Source organism: Camellia sinensis, chromosome 6, assembly GCF_055761805.1.
Source record: "Camellia sinensis isolate YWXY chromosome 6, ASM5576180v1, whole genome shotgun sequence".
Classification (NCBI taxonomy): Eukaryota; Viridiplantae; Streptophyta; class Magnoliopsida; order Ericales; family Theaceae; genus Camellia; species Camellia sinensis.
Genome location: NC_138966.1, coordinates 41,688,182 through 41,706,671, shown reverse-complemented (window position 1 = coordinate 41,706,671; position 18,490 = coordinate 41,688,182). Strand labels below are relative to the sequence as shown.

The window sequence follows — 18,490 nt, the reverse complement described above, 5'->3', positions numbered from 1 at the left end:
AAAACAAGAAAAGAGGAAAAGAAGATTTACCCTTGAAGAACCAATCTTTGACAGCCTTTGGACCAAGTTTGGGGACTCTTAAGCTCTGGAAATAGCCTTCAAGCTGCTGGAATTGAGTGAGGAGGAGGGGTGCTATGGGTTGTAGAGTAAAGGGTGTAGGAATGGTCCAAGAACAAAAGGGTTTTGATGTTTGGAATAGAAGGGAAGAGGGATTGAATGCAAGAGGCTTAGAACCAATTTTTGTAACCCTGAAAACACAGCTGGAGGTGCTGGTTATATAGGCAAAGGAGTGGAGGAAAAAAGGGGGGAAATGAAATTCAAATTTCCCCCCAAAAATAGGCCTAAAAGAGAGATAAAGAGGCAAGTGGTAGCTGCTGGCCTCAAACCGAAGAGAGCCCTTCAACAAAGTTGAAGAGGGGCTCAAAACAAGACATTTTACAGTTTACATCAAGCCACGAAACAGCGCACAAATAAGCCTAAAATACCATGCAAAAAAAGGCCTAAAAGAGAGTTAAAGAGGCAAGTGGTAGCTGCTAGCCTCAAACCGAAGAGAGCCCTTCAACAAAGTTGAAGAGGGGCTCAAAACAAGACATTTTACAGTTTACATCAAGCAACGAAACAGCTCACAAATAAGCCTAAAATACCATGCAAAAATAGGCCTAAAAGAGAGTTAAAGAGGCAAGTGATAGTAGGAGACCTCAAACAGCAAAAGGTCCTTAATCAAACATGAAAAGGAGCTCAAAATATGACTATTTACAGTTTGGGTCGGAGTCCAAAAATGCTTGCAAGGCAGGCTTAGATATAGCGCAAGATAGGAACAAAAAAGAGGGAAAAGAAGCTTACCCTTGAAGACCAATGGACCAGCAGCTCTTGGTCTGAGAAATGGTGCTCCTAAGTTCTGAAAAACAGCTCCAAGTTGTTGGAATGGATGGTGGTGGGGTGTATACCAAAAACCAGGGCAAACGGAGGTGGTTAAATGGAGGCACACGGCCGTCGGCTCCGAAAAATCGAAAACCGGGCTCCAAACGGGAAAAATGGCCTACGACCACGAAACGTAACCTACGGCCACTGAGAGATGATCTACGAGACCTCTCCCTCCCTTCGGGAAGAGAAAACGGAGCCTGGTTCGCAAACCGAGGCAAGACACGAAAGAGCCCGGAAGTCCGAAGGCAAGGCTCGCAGCCGAGACTCTGAAACTTCTGAACGAGCACAATATGCACCATCACCGAGCGCTCAATCGGTGACGTCTGAATCTTAAGGTCGGTCAAAAATGGGGTGTCTATAGAAATTTATTTAGAACATCCAAACTAAGCCTAAATTCGAGCATGTCTGAATACTATCTCATTAGCCTAATTTCAAAAGCAGCACTCAATATAGCTCGGAAAGCTAATCTTTATTCTCAAAATTTAATAAGTTAATTTCTGGTTACAAAATACTTGATTGTTTACATTTTTCAATTATAAAATCCAAGTAACATCTAACATAAGCCCAAAATTGTTGATTTGTTGAAAAGAAAATTTTATGGTACACTATATGCCAAATTATGATTTTGTGGTCTTTTGGTTAATTCCTATGTTATGACTTGGGCATGACTGGTGTTTGTGACCTATTGTGAGTAGGGAAATGATATTGAAGTCTGTTTTTTAGACTTATTTTTTAGATGCAATGATGTATGGAAGAGATGATTGGTGATGATTAGACACTATTGTGATTATTATTTTGTTGGTTATGACTTATAATGATCATTATGGTTATAATAAAAAATGACTTTGGATATATTTTTATATGGTGTTTGGTTGTGACATTATTTTTTTGAGTTACGATTGAAAATGATTTAGTTAGGGCATTTATGGTAACTAGAATGATCCCATTGTAAGTACCACTAATATTGTAGATGGTTCAAATGTTAGAGATTGTTGGTTCAGATGTTGTCTAATTGTGCACATAATGTAATTTTAGAGGTTCAGTTGTACTATGATGATGTGCGGGGGCTGGTTTATATTTGTGTTTTTGGTTAGGGTTGGAATGTGTGGTGGTTTGGAGGTTGGTCCCTTACAATTGTAATTTAGTCAAAATGTCAATTGTAAATTAGTATAAAGCGCAAGGGTTGGTGGTGGCTGCATGTTGTGACTTTAAATCTCAGATGTGGGTTCATGGATTTTGTTTCAGCAGCGCTGCAGCAGAGATTCTTGAGTTAGCGGATGAATTTTAGCGGCTTGATCATTTGAAGGAATAAATTCATGCATTGCAAAAAAAGATTTTTTTCCGTCATGTTGATGCAGGGGAGAGGAGACAGTACTTTCTTTTGTGGTGAACTCATAATTTTTTTTTGCTATTGCTTTAATGCTGCTTATTTCTTTAGCTAATGTGGCAGATTTTGAATTGCATTGGTTCTGACTTTGGGATTGAGCATGTCTAATTTAAATCTTGATTCTTCATGTGTAGATTTTGTGGTGTTGAACATATTTTTTTTGGCAGATGTTGGGAGTCATTTATACTAGTGTTTCTTGAGGGTATGTGTGAACACTCTGTTATTGAAAATTGTCACATTGATTGTAGAGAATAAATTCTTTGTAGTTTTGAAAAATGCCAGAGATTCCCATTTTTTTCGATCTCCACTATGAAACCTACTCGTGTGTGTAGGGTCCACTCCATCAATGGTAGAGATTCAAAGGGAGTTGTGCGGGTCTCTAAAAAATGAGGGTCTCATTCGTTGTTGTATTTTTTATTTTACCGTAGGGTGCGGCCAAATGCATTGTAGGAAGTATAGCGTGCAGTTCAGCATTGTATATCTGTTTGTGTTTGCCATTTGTTGTATTTACTTCATATGTTGTTGTGCTGATCCCCAGGAGGCTTGAGTTGGAAGTGTTTTTGGGTCATCTCACTTATGAGATAGATTTCTAGAGTTTGCTTCTGACACGCCATGTTTGCTAAAGTGTCGCAATGCCACAATAAGGTATTTCTTTACTCAACAAGAATTAGGAATCTGTCTGGTCTTTGTAGCTGTTTTGGATAAAAATTTGAGTAAGTAATTGTGAAGAGGGGTAGGTAAAGGTCTAAAAAGTTTTAGGTTCTACATGATTGGTTTTCCTTCTGTCTTTATTTCTCTACACGAATTTTTCTACAAATAGTAGATCTAAACGAACTTTAATGCTGTCTGAGAGCATCTCTAATGATGTATCAAAATTTTTACCAAATTTGAGGAAAAGCTGTTTTTGGTTATCACCTATGTCAATGGAGAGTTTTGTTTTTTTATCAAATCACTTGACGATCGGGCGGATGACCGGTCAATGTAAAATTTATACAAAATATTGTTTTGAGGTGGTCATAGGGGGACATCCGGTGGTGAAAATATAACGGCAATGAACAGTAATTTGATGAAAAGAACATAGCATTTTTCAGTCGGGTAAAACATTTTGGATTATATTTTTGGTTTTTCAATTTGATATCTATTTTATGAAACCATTGGAGTAGAAAAAATGGATATTTTCTATCAAATTTGAATTTGGCGATGGATTTAATACACGGTTAGAGATGGCTTTGTGAATATATTTTGCAGATGGCCATATGAATCATTTTTTGGTGAAAACTATCTGTTTTGTTAATGATACTGGTTTGATGGGAACTCTTTCATTATTTTATTTAGCATCGTTGACCTCACACTTTTTAGTAATTCATTTATTAAATTATGAGAACGTTATCCTTTTATTCAGTGAGAACATTATCATTTTATTTAGTTTTGCAGCTGGTTGAAGCTATTGTGGTCCGTGCCGCAATTTTATCTTGTTAGCCTTTTTAAATTAAATTTAAATTTTCTTTTTTGATTGTAGAACGGTGGAATATGTGGTGTGTTTGTCAATGTCTTGGTTGAACTATGATATATATACATGCCAAAGGTTAGTTTGAAGATTAAGATGCCTGGTAAATTGTTAAAGAAGCCAACTATTTTAAAGACAATAGAAAGATTACCATATTATTTGTGTCTTTTTTGGACTATAGTAATTTTAAATGTCATCAAGTGTTTTATGCTTTGGAAAGAATGTGTGTATATATATTGTTTTTTTGGGTTTTTCTTTTATAATTAAAATAATATAAATTTATAATTAGTATTTTACAAATAGGTGGGTAGGTCTGGATTTGTTGAAGTGTTTAAAACATATTTGGTTGGAATTGCCACATCAGTAAAGGGCCACCCCTAGCGTAATATTTGTGCAGCTACACCTGCATGCAATAAAATGGAGATTTTTAAAAACTTACTAAATACTAAAAATATAAAAACATACAAGAATTTAGTATATTTTTTGTTATATTTTTATGTATTTATTAATTTTTTAAAATATTTTTTCACGAATGTTTTAAATATAAGCAGTTTTTGAAAACACAATGTTTATGTAACGGGGGTTAGTGGTTTACTACTATTTTGAAATTGGGTTGAGAAGTATCTAATTAATTCTATAGTCATACTAATAAATCTTCAAGTTGTAGTATGGCTAGCTGTAAGGCTTCTTGTTTTATAGTTATCTATTTATTTATTTGTGTGATTTTCAAATTATAATGTTCTAGAGAGATCTACAAGAAGCTAAATGGTAACAAAAATTGATATTTTAATTTTTGATCTTCTAATTTTTGTATAAGCTCAGTACTGGATCTGATTTTAGTTCTAAGTTCTTCTAAAAGCATAAAATATTGACTTTAAAATTTTTTATATGAAAAATATTTTCTTGATATTTCTACTCATGTTGCTCTTCTTATATTCTAAAATTCTTTTTCTTTGGCAAAACTATTTTTAGGCAATTTTGTACTCTCACCTTGAAGCTAAGTCTTGTTCAACATAATATATTTTTATTTTTTATTCTTTACCTTTACCTTTCTGTTTACAATTTGCCCTCAAACGCCTAATCACAGCTTACAAGGGTTTTTCAGTTAAGGTCACTCGGTAATAAAATAGAAAACAACAGATACTATGAAAGTTCAAATATTAATGAGTAAGCAAGTATTTCATAAACTTAGTTTTTCCAAAAATAAATAAATTTTAGAACAGAAGAGTTGCCATTTTGAAATATGTAAGGAAAAAGGAAGGCTACTCACACTTCATATTTATATGTAATATACTTACAAAGATTATGTTACAGATTTTGAGATTTTGAAAGACTTGGAATACTTAGAATTTTTGAGAGTTTGAGAAGTTGGAGAGGATTTTTGCAAAGAAGGGAAATTTTTTATTGCTTCTTTTGTTGGCATGAATGCCAATTTATACACATATTTGATAGATACAAACAAACCTAAGGATTTATCCATATGTCAAATCTTTGAAGCAGAAGTCCAAGAGTCTAGGTAGACTTAGCTATAGACTTTACAAAATTTTTATGCAATAAATGCATGGACTTTGACACCTACTATACTAGATACGGATAATAAAATTTTATAAATAAAATGTTAGGACAATGATATCGGGTATTGCTTTGGATCCTATCGCATATCATTCAATCCTCTTTTTTTTTGATAAAGTTGACACTATAATTTGTTACAAGGCACATGTAAGGATTTTCATAGCTTTTCTTTAATGGAGCAGGGTAGGGTCATCTGCTCTATTAAAGTAGTGAGTGAAGGAAAAGTCTTACTATTGACAGATGTAAATACTTACAGACACAAATATTTACAATGGCTGTTGTCGTTTCTTGGCGGGAATTTCGCTGATAGTTGAAGAGAGGCCTTGTCTTTTATAGATTTTGCCTTTTTCTTCTGAGTGTCTTGATGTCAATAATTGATGTAGACACTTGGATGGTGGAATGAATTTTCGGGGCTGATCTTTCGTAGAAAAATTACAAAATTTCAAAGAGTCAAAAATCTAAGTCTAGAAACATGGACTTTTGTGACTATGACTATAATACTTCCAAAATATTACATGAGTCTAATTATGGAGTGTATTTTTTTTTTTTTTAACCCATACATTCTATCTGAAAGGTCTTTAAGATCTGCTGTCGAGAGTTGATCGTAAAAATCGTTTCTATTATTTGGTTCATTTTCCCATTGGTTATTCCTTCTCCCATTACTGGTGAGTCATGAGAGACACTATGCCAATAGTTGGGGTACAGACTTCTCATCTATAAATGTTTCTTTGCTGAAGGGAAAACCTGGAATGGCTAAATTACAGTATATCTTTTGATTTCTATCTTCACAAACTAGATGACCATAATTTTCATTATACGCTAATAGAGGATTATTAGCAAATTTTCTCCATTTATAAAGCTGATCTATAAGTGAAAATCTTTTACATGGCCAGGGTCTCCGATTAACAAGTGCTGGGTATCCTGGAAATATTGAAGTTCCTCTAAGGTACATTTCATGCTTGGTGGGAATGCACCTTATTCCTTTCCATTCTAGTAGCTTGCTATCAATTAACGTTTCTACAGGATGGTGCTCTTCCATTACACAAAGTCCTGAATGAGCAAGTTTATTTTCAAAATTATGTCTGATTTGGATCTGGAAAAATTAATTTAGCCATAATCTAACATTTTAGGTGCTATTAGATAACGTGTTTTGCCTCAATTTCTATCTCCAATGGCTTGAACGTTGCTAGATTTATTTGGCAAAGGCAGATGCTGAAATCTAAATTACATTGACATTTATCAAAATACTTTGGCCTGTCTATATATCTTTCCTCTTGAAGACAGGGTTCTTCTTCATTCTCGTAGAGATAAGTCCACTGATACGCCATACTAGGGCATTGAACTCCTGCTATGGAGAGGTCCTAAAGAAACTACTGTATAGTGACTAATTCACTATTTCTGCTATCTTCGGCTAAGGTGTATATATAGGATTTAAGGTCTTCCATTTCTTGGCTTTTCTCACAAAAAGATTGAATGATAAAATGCCTGAAGAAATACATTCTAGCATTCAATTGTTCAAATTCCTCACTGGTGAGTTGTCTGATTTTTGGGTTAAGAAATGGAGTAGGTGTTTTTTCTGGAGCTAGTTTTTTAAGCTAGTTGGTTAGGGTTCGAATGGTAGCTCTCAATTGTTTTTCTTCGTCTTGGAACTGGTTTAGCTCTTCACTGACTTTTTTGCCTTTATCCATAATTTTTTGGAAATTTCTGGTAAGGCCTTTACAATGTCTGCACATTTGAAGAGGATTTTGAGAATCTGGCTGAGGGTTAGTACTACTGCTTCCTATTGTCTGGCTGACTAGAACTCCATTAGTAGCAAGAATGGTTGATTGCATCTTGCCCAATGTGTCCAAATAATCTTTAGCTATTTGGATGATAAAATAACTGGTTCTTATCTGTCTGCGGGCATAGGTACTGGCTGACTTGAAATCATAAAATCTTTTAAATTGAGGTATGGAAAAATTTTTAACTAAAGGTTCCAACTTCTACCCAATCATGGTAAATACCAAGCTTGGTTCCTTTAGCCATTACATAAAAAGAAAAGCTTTTGGACAAAAGGTTTATTCTGGATTTTTGAGAAATATATACTAAGAGAGTTTAAGGCTGACAGACGTTTAGTTGGGTGGTTATGGTTGTTCCAAAAGTTATCTAAAAGACAGTGTTGAACTGCGTCAAGAGCGATTCCTGTTAATGGTCTGAATTTGTTTCTGCTTTCATAAATGGGAAGGGCAAATCTTCCAAAGTTCATTGTTTTGTTATTCTCCATTATCTGCACAAAAAATAAACTAGTTTTTTTTTTTTTCTAAATAAATCTTTTTGCTTAGTCAATTTGTTAATTTATTATCACTTCTTTTAATATGTTCAAATTTTACCTTATATCCTTGACCTACTATACAATTTAAAAATTTTGCCCATTTTCTGGTACTTAGTTTATGCTCATTAAGTTTATTATGAAATCTAATTATAGCTTCACAGTCTGTTCTAATCGTAAAAGGCTTGTGTAAAAATAATCTAAATTTGTTTATTGCATATACTATTCTTAATATTTCAAAATCTAGGCTGGTCATAGTTGTATTTTTTTTAAAAAAAAATTCCAAAATTATATTTACAAATGCGCTCTTTACTTTTACTATTATACTTACTAGGTTTAGCTAATGATACTATTTCCCATCCTAATTGACTTGCATATGTTTCTACAACTATATATTTTGATTTTTAGGAAAGTTGTAGATCGGGTAAATTTCTACAAATATCTTTAATTTTTCTTATTAGAGGTATATGTTGTTGATTAAAATATTTTTGTCCTGTGGGTGTAGTCTTACTGTATAAAGGTTTTATTATTTTACTAAGGTTAGGAATGTACATTCTTGTATAATTTAAAATTCCTAGAAATGATTGAAGTAGTTTTGTATCTTCTAATTTATCGGGGTAATCTAAAATTTTCTTAACTATGTGGTTTTATAACCTAATTTTTCCATCTAATTCCATTCCTAAAAATTCTATATGGGGTTTATTTAATACCATTGTTCTCTTATTATTATTCCATTGTTTATGAATTCCTTTAATACTATATATAAATGATCTATGTAATTATTTTTATCTGGGCTAAATACTAATATGTCCTCTATATATATTAGTATAAAACTCTATTTATTGAATATACTATTCATCTTATGTTGAAATATGGAAGGTGCAATTTTTAGTCCAAAAGGCATGACTAGCCATTCATAATGTCCTTATGGGCAACAAAAGGCTGTCCATGGTATGTTTTTGTTTTCCATTTTTATCTGCCAAAATCCTAATTTGCAATCAAATTTGCTAAATATTTTTGCTGTATGTATTCTATTTATAAGCTAATCTTTATTTGGAATATTATATTTATCATGCTCTGTATTATTATTTAATCTTTTATAATTTATAACCATTCTAGTTTTCCCTCTTTTTATTTCTGCATGATTTTTAACCATAAATGCAGCGCTCCTATGTGGGCTATTATTAGGTCGAATTACTCCTAAATCTAATATTTCCCTAATCTGTGTCCTAAATTTTTCTATATCTGCTGGCGTATGATCTATTTGTGCTGGTGTAATCCTACAATCTTTATTTTTTATATCTAAGCAAGCTAAGACTTTATTTCTTTCCCAGTATTTCATGGATTGTTCTATTAAAATTTCTGTTGAATTAGCTAATCTTATTATTTTATCTAAATCAGTTTTTATTCTTCTGTATACTGGTTTTTTTTTTTAATTTTCCTATTTTTGCAAAAATTAACTCTAGATTAACAGCTGGTTGAAAATCTTCTAAATTCTAATAGTCTCATTTTTGTTCAAAATCTTCTATGTCTTCTAATTCAAAATCTTCTACTTCTAAATTTTTTAAGGAGGTTTTAGCTATTTCTTCATTTGGTATCTATTTTTAGGTTCGTTCGGGAAAAATATTTCTACTAAGAAATAAAAAAATTAGTTGGAACTGAATCTACTCCTATGGTATCACCACGCTTCGCATGCAACTCTGATGAATGGGCAATGGTGCTAAAGGCATATGCTGTGGAGGTATGTATGGCTCGTTTGAAGAAGCTAATGCTGCTATGGCTGATAAACATGCCATCTTGTAGACTAAGGATAAAATTAAGTCCTAATATAAAGGGATGGTTTTTTCGAGTATTGCCAATCCAAACTTGGGGTAAAGGAAACCATTTTATATGTTGAGTTTGAGATCCTATGTGATGAAAACTGATTTGCGCTCCATTGATACAATGTGTATATGTCTGTTTAGTGTCATCGGTTATGCTAACTAAAGCTGGGATTGTTAAAGCTGTGCTCCATCCTGGTGGAATTATGTGTTGTTCAATATATGATTTACTGGCTCTTGTATCTATGATGGCATCTATATTGAGGGTTTTTTCTGCGAATTTAACGACATAAGAAATCTCAACTAAATTTGACTTTAGTATAACAGGGTAATTAAATGGTAAATATGTATTATCTGACAGTGTTTGGGAGTATTGACTAAGGGTTTGAGAATCAACTAGGTTGAATTCATATGTTTTTCAACAAGTTTATCTTTTACGGGGTATTTATTATGAAATTGTTCTAACTGCTGTCTAAGCTGTTTATTTTCTACTTCTAAACATTCTATGTCAAAACTAGCCTTAGTTTCTATCTCACGTATTTGAAGTTTAGGTTCTCTTACTTTTACCTCTAATTCTCTAATAGTTAAGTGTAATTCTCTGTTTTCTATACTACAATCTTCTAGTATTTTTTCGTTAGTTTCTAATGTTATCTTGTGAGTCAAATTTAATTTTTCTAGACAAATTATATAATAGGTTATACTACATAATAAACATTGGGCTCTTTTGCTTTTAGCGGGAAACTAATTGCAATAACTGCATCTAATGGTATCAAATTCTAGTCCTATTTGAAAATTATGCTGACATTCAGCATCTGCATTATATTCCATAATAAAGGAATTGTTATGAGAAGGGGGTATTTTTATTTCTTGGTTAAGTTGTCCTAAAAGATTGTCTATATCTTTATCACTTTCTGAATCACTATCTGAACTTATGGCCTCTATTTGGTATTCATAATCACTGACTATGCTATAGACTTCTAAATCATCGCTAGTTATCCTAACTATATCTTCTTCTAAATCTTTTATAATATGTAGTCTTTCTATCTGTTTATTAGTATTAGGCCTCTGTCTTTTGGGGCAGGTTTTTGCAAAATGATTGAGTTCTCCACATATAAAACAATTACATTTTTTACTATTAGGTTTTCTAACATATATTTGTTTTCTTTAATCTTTCTCTTCTTTAGGTAGTCGATTAGAATTTATCCTATTAAAAGTTCTACTCTTTCTAATGAATTTTTGTTTTTTCCATGGTTTTCTATATTTTTTCTTCCAATATTTTTCTTTTCTGTTTTTTTCATAATTTTTATATTTTTTCCTTTTATATTTATCTTCATATTGCTGAGGGGTATATATGATGCTGCTACAGAAACCATAGTTTTGTTTTTTCAAATCTTTCTGTATTTTAACTTCTATGCATTTTTCTCTGAGCCTATGGAATGTAAAAACTATTCTAGGTCCTATTCTTAAAGTTCCTTTTATGCTTACTTCTCCTGATGCTATTTTTGCTAATAAGTTTGTATAATAAATTGACCATTTATTTTCTATCTCTCTTCCTAGCTTTTCGGGTAATTTTCTAAAATATTTTTTTTAACTTTTTCCAGTTCTGACTGCTATGGCTAAATATTCTTTTTGCTTAAAGGTACAACATATTTCCAACTTCATAATGTTATCTGATCTAACTCAGTTAATGCTATGCTTTGAGTATAATCATTTCTTCTAGAAGGGTCCTATCTTATAAGCATTTCTTTTATAAAGTTAGTAAAATTTCATGGATTATCTCTTAGTCCTTTAAGCTGTCTAATTGTCTCCTCATATTTTCCTTTAAAAGTTAAATATATATTAAAAGCTGAATCTCTTAAAAGTGTTTTCATATATTCTCACATATCAGTTGATTCAAAGGGATTACTCATTCATGCTTTTACCGCATCTTTTTCTCATTTTTCTATTACTTCTTGCCATATCTGAGTGTCAAATCTAGCTAAATCTAAAAAAGTTCCTGGGTTATTAGCCGGTTGTAATTGTATACTCATATCTGGTGCTCTACGCTTTCCATGAAACTTATATCTTTTATTCGGATTTGCTTTATTACGTCCTGTATTGGTTAATGGGCTTCTTCCTCCTACTGCATAATGCATTGATTCTACTGGATCTTCTATCGTATGTTGTGGATTACTAGTTCATGTGCTTTCTGTTGTTTGAGTGTTCGTATAAAAAGTGTCTTTTAAATTGAATTGTTTTGGTATTCTAAATATTTTGCTAGGATGTATTTTATCTTCTATGATATCGTTTACATATTCGATATGAAATTCTTGGTCTGAAAATGACATTGCTTCATCATGGGTATCTCCTCTAGCTATGTATTCATAGTATCTAGTATCTAATATTTTATTCATATCGCTTAGGGTGAAATTTTTCTAATCTATCTCATCAATATTATATATCTTATTTTGTGATCTTATTTTTTTTCTTCTGTCATTACATAAAGTTGATTTATGTCACTATGATTATCTTGATTTTCTTCCCTATCTATACTACTAAATTCATCATCTTCAGATTTTTCTAGTGCTACATACGTATATTGAGTAAATCTTACTGCATAACCTTCATCTGTTTTTTGATATAGTAAATTATCTTGTGGGGCTATCCTTTTTTGTCCTAGAAAATCTCTTAAATTCCAATCTAGTGTTGCATTATCTTCAGAATTATATTTTTTAGCTGGTAGTGCATTTATTCCTTTTGCTCCTAACATATTAACTATCTGATCATTTGAGAGTCTACAATGAGTATTACTTTCTAAGACTGCTAAGCCTAAAAATCTTGTGCAAACTAATAAATTATTTTCTCCTTTTTTCATTTTATATCCTCTACTTTTTATTCCTATATTTTATCTTTTTCTGAAAGGTTGAAGTTGGTAGTAGGAAATCTGGTGTAAAATAAACTATTCCTCATTTTGAATTCATATCTAACTCATAGCTACCTAAAATACTTTGTCCTACATCATTGAATCTATCATCATAAAGGCATACAAAAACTTTAGTTCATAAATTTTCTCTAGTTAAAGCCTTAACTCCTACTACAATTAATCCTAAGTGAGTCATTTTAAGGTGTTCATTTACAACATATTTATAACTTTCTGTATTTATTAAATTTAGCTCTATTTTTTCATCTTCTTGAGTTATACTAATCATTTGTTCACCATAGTGTTTAAATAGATATTGTTTTTTATGAATCTTTCTTAACTTATATACATATTTAGTTAGGATTAACTTTAGTTTTTCCTTTTTAAATTTTTCTATTTGTTGTTCTACGTCTATAAATTCTTCTACTTTAACGTCTTCATCCTCATTATGCTTTTTACTGCTACTTCCTTTTACTAACTGTTTAAACATTTTTATTTTCTGAGTTCTACAGGCGTGTCTCTTTAGTAATTTAAGCTTTTCGAAATATATAGCTATATCTTCTTCGTTTATCTGAGATTAAGGTTTGTTTGTTTGTCCTTCTACTCTTTTTCCTTTTTGAAGTATTAAATTTTTTTTTAAATAAGCTAAATGATTTTCTAAACTTTGTAGTAGTTCTGATAGTTCTTCAAATTTTTCACACAATCGGATTAGAAATAAAATTTTTATATTATTTTGTCTTACTGATATTTTATGTGGCTAATTTATTCCCTGCTAGTTACTGATTCCCTCTGGGTTATTATGAAAGTCTTCTGCTTATTTTAAAATAATCTAGTAGTCTCTATTAGCCTTTTTATCACTGCTTATAAATTAAGATCTTATTAGTTCTAAAATTTTTAATTTCTATTTTAAATTATCTTGAATTTGATTGATCTGTTCTATTTGTCTAGCTATTTGATTTATCTGATTATGAATTTTTTCAATTAATTGCTTAAATTGTAACTCTATTTGCTTCGAGCTATTAATATTTATGGCTGATATTAAAGTTTCTATTTCTAGTTTAATGGGAAATTTTTCTAAATTCAACTCTAATCGTTTTTGTATAATTGAACTACACTGATATTGGATATAATCTAATTTTTTATCTTAATTTTTAAATATATTACGAGTATTACGAAGATGGTCTATAGATGAAGTACAGAGATTACTAATTTTATCTACGTCTTTTTTAATATTTTCTACAAAATTAATCTGATGATCTATGATACTATTTAGTTGAGAATTATGTTCGCTATGGAGCTGATGTGTAAAAGTACCTTCAAAATTACAACGAATTTTATTTTTATCTATGTTAAGACGATGGTTATGATTGCTGAGTTCTAAATCTAAACATTCTACTATTAAATCTTACTTTAAAATTATTAAAAGCTACTATAATATGGAATTTATAACTAAATTTTTCAATAATAAAAACTATTCTATTTTCGTAGGTAAATTGCATGAACTAGCTTAAACTGTCCTAAAATCGAACACTACTCTGATACCATTTTTGGGTTGAAAGGTTAGTGGTCTACCACTATTTTGAAGTTGGGCTGACAATTATCTAATTAATTCTATAGTTATGCTAATAAATCTTCAAGCTATAGTATGGCTAGTTGTAAGGTTTCTTGTTTTATAATTATCTGTTTATTAACCAATGGGAAAATGAACCAGATAATGGAGACAATTTTTACAATCAACTCTCGGCAGCAGATCTTCAAGATCTTTCAGATAGAGTGTATGGGTAAAAAGAAAAAAAAAAAATTCATACTGAATATGTAGATGATATTATAAAAGATAAAAATACATCATAGCAAAATATTTAGAATACAAAAACAATCTAATTTAGAAGACACTTTTTATATGAACACTACAGAAAGCACAAGAACTAGTAAACCACAATATACGGTAGAAGATTCAGTAGAACTAATGCATTATGCAGTAAGAGGAAGAAGACCATTAACCAATATAGGACGTAGTAAAGTAGATCCAAATAAAAGGTATAGGTTTCATGGAAAGCGTAGACAACCAAATATGAGTATACAATTACGGCCAGCTAAAAACCTAGGAACCCTTTTAGATTTAGCCAGATTCGACCCTCAGATATGACAAGAAGTGATAGAAAAATGGGAAAAAGATGCGGTAAAAGCATGGATGAGTAATCCCTTTGAATCAACTGATATGTGAGAATATATGAAAACACTTTTAGGAGATTCAGCTTTTAATATATATTTAACTTTTAAAAGAAAATATGATGAGACAATTAGACAGCTTAAAGGTTTATGAGATAATCCATGGAATTTTACTAGCTTTATAAAAGAAATGCTTATAGGATAGGGACCTTTCTAGAAGAAATTATTATACTCAAAGCATAACATTAACTGAGTTTGATCAGATAACATTAGGAAGCTGGAAATATGTTGTACCCTTTAGCAAAGAATATTTAGCAAGAGCAACCAGAACTGGAAAAAGTTTTCATGAGGAAATAAGAAATAGATGTAACAACCCACATTCATGTCCTAGCCATGTTTGCATGCATTTATATGTTTTGCCATGTTAAGTTGCTGTAACAACCCATATTCATATCATAGTCATATTCATGTCCATTTACATAACTTTGCCATGTTAAGTTTGCATTCATGAATCTTGTCTTGTTTTGTTTAAGTGTTGCTTGCATGCTTTGTCCCTTCCCTGCTATGTTCAGCCTAGGTCATGCCAAGCCTAGGTTATGTTACGCCTAGATCATTCCAAGCCGAGGTCATCTTCAGTCCAGAATTTATCTTGGAACCCCTTTGTTTGACCTCTACCTTCGCCTTGACATATTGGCCGAGATGTCATTATCTAGGCCAAGGTGTTCATCACCAAGGCCGAGATGTGTATTATCTAGGCCGAGATGTTACCTTTGCACCTAAGTGATCTTGTCCTGGAGTGGTATGACCTAGACCGAGGTGTGGCACATCTAGGCCAAGGTGTGGCACAGCTTAGTCAAGTATTGTCCTTCCTAGCCGAGGTCATTGTCACCTTAGTTGCCGAAGCTTTGTCCTTAGTCGATGTCATCATTTTCCGGAGTGTCTTGCCGAGTAGCTTGTTAGATACACTTTGTCATAATCTTGTCTTGTCAATCTATCACCTTTTTTAGGAGAACCAACCAGCCGTTGTCACGTGTCCAAGCTGAGTGTTAAGTCAGCCGATAGAGAGAGAAAACCTATCATTTCTATATCTTTGTTTTGAAGAGGAGAGAGAAGCTCTAGGAGAGGGAGAGGAGTTCTTAAGGGAGAGAGTGGATTTCCAAGCTTGATCCCTAGAGATCGAACCGTTAGATCCGTGTTCTAAGATTAGATTCTTGATCTACTCATGTTGTTCTTTATGTTCATGTTACTGCATTGCATGATTGAATATGATTTGTAAGCCATGCATTGCTTTGAAGTTCGGTTTTAGAAAGAGAAAATAGCATTCATGTGTTCTTCAAGAAAAGTCATGTTTTGATCCGAAACCTCATGCCAATATCCATGTTTTTGTGTTTGTTTTCATATGATTTTCAAGTATGGGTACCCAGGTCCATGTTTTCGAACTCATAGCATGAAATCCCAAATTTTGTAAATAAAGAAGTTATGGTTTTAGCATTCATATTCTTCATGATTTTCATGTTCATGTTCTTCCTGTTCTGCACGGGTGGAAACCCACATCTCCAGACCTCACTTCCCTAAGTGTAGTCGTCGAGATCACTCTTGCCTAGATCACACACTTAGGCCAAGCATCGTATCTCACCTTGGCCTACCTTGCATGATCACTTACACCTTTAGTTGTCTTGTGCGCACCTCGGCATGCAGCCGCAAGCCGCACGCCTTGGTAGCCACACCTTGGCCAGGAGGTGTGGGACCTCGGCAATGACCTGGTTGGTACCCAGCATATCTTCCTGACATGTAAAACAGTGTTTTGACTTCTAGCATGTTTTCCCTAGATGTTTTGCATTCATGTGAAGCTTGTATTTTAAGAGTACGTTCAGTAGACCTTGCCGTGTGTTTGTAGGACTTGGACCTTTGCCTTGATCCCGACATCCCGAGAACTATGTGAGTGGTATTTTAATAAAGCTATGTTATAAAGTTATGATAAAGCTTTGCTTTGTTTTGGATGACATTCTTGGAACCATCCTTTCGTGTTAGGGGATGTTAAGCCTAAGTAACGCCGTCCTTTCGTGTTAGGGGACGTTAAGCCTATGTAACATAGTCCTCCCGTGCTAGGGAACTTTAAGCCTATGTAGCATAGTCCTTCCGTGCTATAAGACTTTAAGCCTATGTAGCATAGTCTTTCCGTGCTAGGGGACTTTAAGCATAGGTAGCACCGTCCTTTCGTGCTAGGGAACGTTAAGCCTAAATAGCACCTTTGTTAAGATATCGGCCACCGACGGACTATGAACGGGTGTGCTCGATGCCGAGGTTATGCTTTTGTTTTGTCCGGAATGTCATCACCCTATGCTTTAAGATTGACGTATGTTAAGTAAGTAAGTTTTGAAAGACCAAGGTTCGATTGATGTTTTATTTCAAGCCAAGCTAAGCTATGTTATATATGGTTTTGATAAAGATAAGCTATGTATTGTTTTGCAAAGACCTCGGGTATCATTCATTTAACCCCTTTATTACTTGTACCATTCACTGAGTATCCAAACTCACCCTCCCTATGTATATATGTAGGTAACAAGCAAGAAATCGGCTACGTCGAGATGTGTGCTTTGTATGTATGTTATGTCGGCAGTGAGGATGTCGGCAATCTGGAAGATTATGTTTCTTGACTTGTATTTCATGTATTTTGTTCATGTCGGCTCGAGAAGCCTTTTATCAAGATGTAATATGTATTTTTGTACTTTATGTTATGTGTATTCAAGTTGTAAAGCTATGTTAAAGATGTATGTCATTTCATTTGACTTATGCACTGCTCTTATGGACTAACTAGATTTGTATATATTGCTTCCGCACTTGTGAGCCCCATATATTTATACTCTGATTGTGTGTGAATTTTGAAAGTTGGCCTTCGGTAATCTCGGATTTCTGGCCATCACGGCACCAAACTACTAGGGACGGTTTTGGATCGTGACAGAATGGTATCAGAGCACGCGTTCCTTATAGTACGTTATTCACACACTTTGAGTCCTAAAGAGCATAGGATGTCCCTTAGAATGACCTTAGGATTGCATCATGTTGCTTGCTACTTGACAAGGTGTGCATCATCTCGACATGAGCATTTGTTACATCGGCATGATCACGTTCACTTGCATACATGTTCATTTGTTCATTTTGTTCTAAGAGTCACTTCCTGCATACTCCTAGCATCATGAGAAGAGGTAGACCCCCAGTTGGCCGAGATCAGTCTGAAGACAGGTTGGACAGATTAGAAAGGATTGTTGAAAGTTTGGCCGATGAGTTAAGGCAAGCAAGGCAGCAGAACACCGGTACCACCTCCACCCAAGCCGCGCAGACAGATGGCCGACATGCAGTTCCACCACCTCCAGTACCACAAGTGCAGCCGCATCAAGCTTTGTATGGAGACAACACATTGACTCTGATCAGAGAATTCAAGAAGATGAAACTACCGAAGTTCCATGGAGGTATAGAGCCGATGAAAGCAGAAGCATGGGTTCTTGAGATAGAGAAGTTGTTCGAGGTTTTTCCCAGCACTGACGCCCAGAAGGTGTCATTAGCAGCATTCACATTGGAAGACGACGCTCGTAGATGGTGGATGATGATCCGAGAAGGTAACCCAGACTTGACTTGGGCCAGATTTTTGGAGCTGTTCTATGACAAGCATTTCCCACACAGTGTCCGAGATCGCAAGACCACAGAATTTCAGATGTTGACACAGGGTAGCAAGACAGTGGCAGAGTATGATCGTGCTTTCACCGAGTTGGCAAGGTATGCACCTCACATGGTCGACAACGAATACAGAAAAGCTAGGAAGTTTGAGAGTGGACTTCGAGGGCCAATACAAGATCAGGTTAATTTGCTTAACATGCCGATGTATGCTGGAGTGTTAGATAAAGCC

The 18,490-nt window shown here is 33.6% G+C and overlaps 1 long non-coding RNA gene across 9 annotated transcripts in view; it reads left to right on the top strand.

The window, feature by feature from the left end:
• Positions 1–17,377, top strand: part of LOC114299760 (uncharacterized) — a 31,779-nt gene extending 14,402 nt beyond the window's left edge. Inside the window, exons 4-8 of one of the 9 annotated variants that reach the window (XR_014332283.1) lie at positions 2,170–2,310; positions 2,446–2,513; positions 2,850–2,956; positions 6,284–6,336; positions 17,146–17,377. This is a non-coding gene — a long non-coding RNA (uncharacterized LOC114299760). The other 8 variants (XR_014332285.1, XR_014332282.1, XR_014332284.1 and 5 more) reach the window with 8 other exon arrangements.
• Positions 17,378–18,490: the final 1,113 nt, after the last annotated feature.